The sequence below is a fragment of the Trichosurus vulpecula genome, chromosome 6 (assembly GCF_011100635.1).
Source record: "Trichosurus vulpecula isolate mTriVul1 chromosome 6, mTriVul1.pri, whole genome shotgun sequence".
In the NCBI taxonomy this organism is placed as follows: Eukaryota; Metazoa; Chordata; class Mammalia; order Diprotodontia; family Phalangeridae; genus Trichosurus; species Trichosurus vulpecula.
Window position 1 is genome coordinate 146,674,436 of NC_050578.1, and position 4,255 is coordinate 146,678,690.

General features: G+C 38.5%; 1 pseudogene; it reads left to right on the forward strand.

The window, feature by feature from the left end:
• The first annotated feature begins 734 nt into the window (after positions 1-734).
• LOC118853616 lies at positions 735-3,436 on the forward strand (annotated as a pseudogene).
• The last annotated feature ends 819 nt before the right edge of the window (positions 3,437-4,255 follow it).

A 4,255-nucleotide genomic window follows, 5' to 3' on the forward strand; every position in this document is an offset into this window, starting at 1 on the left:
AATGAATATGTCATGCAACTAAAAAGAAAAACTATAAAAAGAACAAATTTAAAATCCCCAATTGAAGACCAAATTGGAAATCCTGAAAATCAAAGGTGAAATTAATTAAATTAAAAAAGAAAACTATTGAGCTAATAAATAAATATAAGAGCTGGTTATATGGAAAAAACAATAAGAGAGACAAGCCCCTGGTTAATTTGATGTTAAAAAAGAAGAAAGCCAAATATCCAGGATTTAAAATGATACGGGCAAGTCACCAACAATAAAGAAGAAATTAAAGGAATGATCAGGAAATATTTTGCCCATTTGTACGCCAATAAATCTGACAATCTGAGCAAAACTGATGAATATTTCTGAAAAGATGAATTACCTAGATTAACAGAGCAGGAAATAGAATGCCTAAATAACCTAATCTTAGAAAAAGAAATTGAAGGATCCATTTATGAATTCCCTAAGAAAAAATCCCTAGGACTGCATGTTTTCACAAGTGAATTCTATTCAAATATTTGAACACCATTCAAATATTTAAAGAACAATTAATTCCAATTCTATATAAGCTATTTGGATAAAAGAAGCAAAGAAGGAGTCCTACCAAACTCCTTTTATCACACAAATATGATGCTAATACCTAAAGCAAAAACAGCTAAAACAAGAGAAGGGAAATTCTAGTCAGAGCAGCAGCAGCCCTTCTTCCTCCACAGTGGTCAGCTATGACTGCTGACTCTCCAGCAACCATGTCGAAGGGACCTGCAGTTGGCATTGGTCTTGGCACCACTTACTCCTGTGTAAGAGTCTCCCAACACGGGAAAGTGGAGATCATTGCTAATGACCAAGGAAACAGGACCACTCCAACATATGTTCCCTTCAGGAACACAGACTGTTTAATCAGTGATGCTACAAAGAATCAAGTTGCAAAGAAACCAACCAACACAGTTTTTGATGCCAAACAGCTGATTGGTCACAGATTTGATGATGCAGTTGTATAGTCAGACATGAAGCATTAGGCGTTTATGGTGGTGAATGACTCAGGCAGGCCTAAGATCCAAGTGGAGTACAAAGGGGAGACCAAAAGTTTCTATCCAGAAGTATCTTCTATGGTCCTGAGCAAGATGAAAGAAATTGCTGAAGCTTACCTTGGGAAGACTGTTACAAATGCTGTGGTCACAGTACTAGCCTATTTCAACAATTGCCAATGTCACACCACCAAAGATGCTGGAACAATCACTGGTCTCAATGTGTTCTGAATCATCAGTGAGCCAACTGTTGCTCCTATTGCTTATGGCTTGGACAAAAAGTTTTGTACAAGAGAAATGTGTTGATCTTTGACCTTGGAGGCGGTACTTTCAATGTCTCCATTCTTACCATTGAAGATGGCATCTTTGAGGTCAAGCCCACAGCTGAGGACACCCACTTGGGTGTGGATGACTTTGACAACTGAATGTTCAACAATTTCATTGCTGAATTCAAGCAAAAGCACAAGAAGGACATCAATGAGAACAAGAGGGCTGTTTGCCATCTTTCCACCACTTGTGAACATGCAAAGTGTACCCTCTCTTCCAGTACCCAGGCCAGTATTGAGATTTACCCCCTCCATGAAGATAATGTCTTCAATACATCAATCAACTGAGCCTGTTTCAAAGAGATGAAAGCTGATCTCTTCCATGGCACACTGGACCCTGTGGAGAAGGCCTTATAAGTTGCCAAGCTAGATAAATCACAGATTCATGACATTGTCCTGGTTTGTGGTTCCACACAAATCTCCAAAATACAGAGCTTCTGCATGACTTCTTCAACGGCAAGGTGCTCAGCAAGATTATCAATCCTGATGAGGCTGCTGCTTATGGTGCAGCTCTCCAAGCTGCCATTTTGTCTGAAGATAAATCTTAGAAGGTGTAGGACTTGCTGCTGTTGGATGTCATTCCTCTTTCCCTTGAAAATGAAACTGCTAGTGGAGTTGTGACCGTTCTGATCAAACCTAATACCACCATCCCCACCAAGCAGACACAGACCTTTACCTCCTATTCTGACAGCCAGCCTGGTGTGATTATCCAGGTTTATGAAGGTGAGAGAGCAATGACAACGGATAACAACCTGCTTGGCAACTTTGAGCTCACAGGAAACCCCCAGCACCCAGGGGTGTTCCTCAGTTTGAAGTAACATTTGATACTGATGCAAATAGCATCCTCAATGTTTCTTCTGTGGATAAGAGTATAGGCAAGGAGAATAAGATAACTATCACCAATGACAAGGGATGGCTAAGCAAAGATGTTATTGAGCATATGGTTCAGAAGGCCAAAAAATGCAAGGCTGAGGATGAGAAGCAGAGAGACAAGGTGTCTTCCAAGAATTCTCTTGAATCTTATGCTTTCAACATGAAGACTACCGTAGAAGATGAAAAACTGCAAGACAAAATTGGTAATGAAGAGAAACAGAAGATCCTTAACAAATGTAATGAAATAATCAACTGACTAGATAAGAACCAGGATTCTGAAAAGGAAGAATTTGAGCATCAGCAGAAAGAACTGGAGAAAGTCTGCAACCCCATCACTACTAAGCTGTACCAGAGTTCAGGGAGCATGACAGGAAGCATATCTGGTGGGTTCCCAGGGGGTAGAGCAGCTGGTGATGGCAAGCAAACTGGGACTTTTCTTGCTGTTTTTTTTTTCTTTTGTAGTGCTTTCCAGCACTAAGGTAATCAAGTGCCTTTGATTGAGTCTTGCCTTTGTTTGAATCAAGAGTCTTTGATTGAATGAAGGGTCTTTGATGACCTGCTTAAGTCACAAGAAAGCCTAAGTCACATGAGTTTGAGTCACATGGTTGTGACTCCCTCTGTGGGCCGACCCTGAAGAAGTGTGTGTGTGTGTGTGTGTGTGTGTGTGTGTGTGTGTATACATATACATATACATATATATGTATATGTATACACACACACACACACACACACACATATATATATTCTGAGGTTAGCATTTGTTTTGGGGAACCAGTCATTTGAAGACCGATCCTGTGCTTTGGTCTTGGTAGCCATTGAGGACTACCCCCCAGGTTTTGAAAACCCAAATGTTGGTGCTTCTCACTCTGGTGATTATGTATTGCTATGGACAAACAGAAGCTGTCTGTCTGCTGTTTTGTGTTATTTGTCTGCTGATTTGTGTTATTTGCTCTGTTTACATAATTTCTGCTTGTAATTTCTGTTTGTGTTTTCTCTGAAGTTCAGGGTGCTGACTTTTTCCCCTGAGCTAAGTGAATGATATATTGATGTTCAATTAAAGTGAGACTGTAAAACCCTTAAAGTGGCTTTCCTTAAAAAAAACAGATCAAAGAACCTGTGCTAGCAACCTTCCTGTGTGCTGGTATTGTTGGTCTTCTACCTCCACAGCAGCTGCTAGTAACGTTGTTGTTACACAATGGACCCACCGTTGAAGAGGTTGACTAAATACACCAGAAGAAAGAGCATGCCACACAGCTTTCCAAAAACTGAAGGACTCAAATTTGTAGCCAAGGCAATAGCAGTTTAAAAGTAACATTTAAGCTACAATGTAAATCTGGACATTCTGAATATTTAAATGTGTGTAGAGGGAGAGAAATGAACAACATTGCACTTTATCAGTACTGTAAACAAGTGGAAATGCAATTCCTGTCCTGTAGAATAAAATCTATTTAAAATTGGCACCATAAAAAAGAGAGAGAGAGAGAGAAGGGAAATTATAGACCAATTTCTCAAATGAATATTGATGCAAAAAAAATTGTACAAAATATTAGCAAGGTGATTACAGCAATATATCACATGATCATACATTAAGACTGGTGAAATTTACATCAGAAATGCAGGACTGGTTCAATATTAGGAAACTATCAGCATAATTGACCATGTCAATAAGAAAACCAAAAGAAACCATATGATTATACCAATAAATGCATAAAAAGCCTTTGACAAAACACAGCACACATTCCTAATAAAAACGCTAGAGAACATAAGAATAAATGGAGCTTACCTTAAAATGATAAATAATATTCATCTAAAAATATCAGCAAGAATTATCTGTAATGGGGATAAGCTAGAAGCCTTCTCAGTACAACCTAGAGTGAAGCAAGTATGACCATTATCACCTCCATTATTTAATATTGTATTATAAATGTTAGCTATAGCAATAAAAGAAGAAAAAATAAATTAAACAAATAAGAATAGGCAGTGAGGAAAGAAAACTATCATGCTTTGCAGATGATATGATGCTATACTTTGAAAATTCTAGAG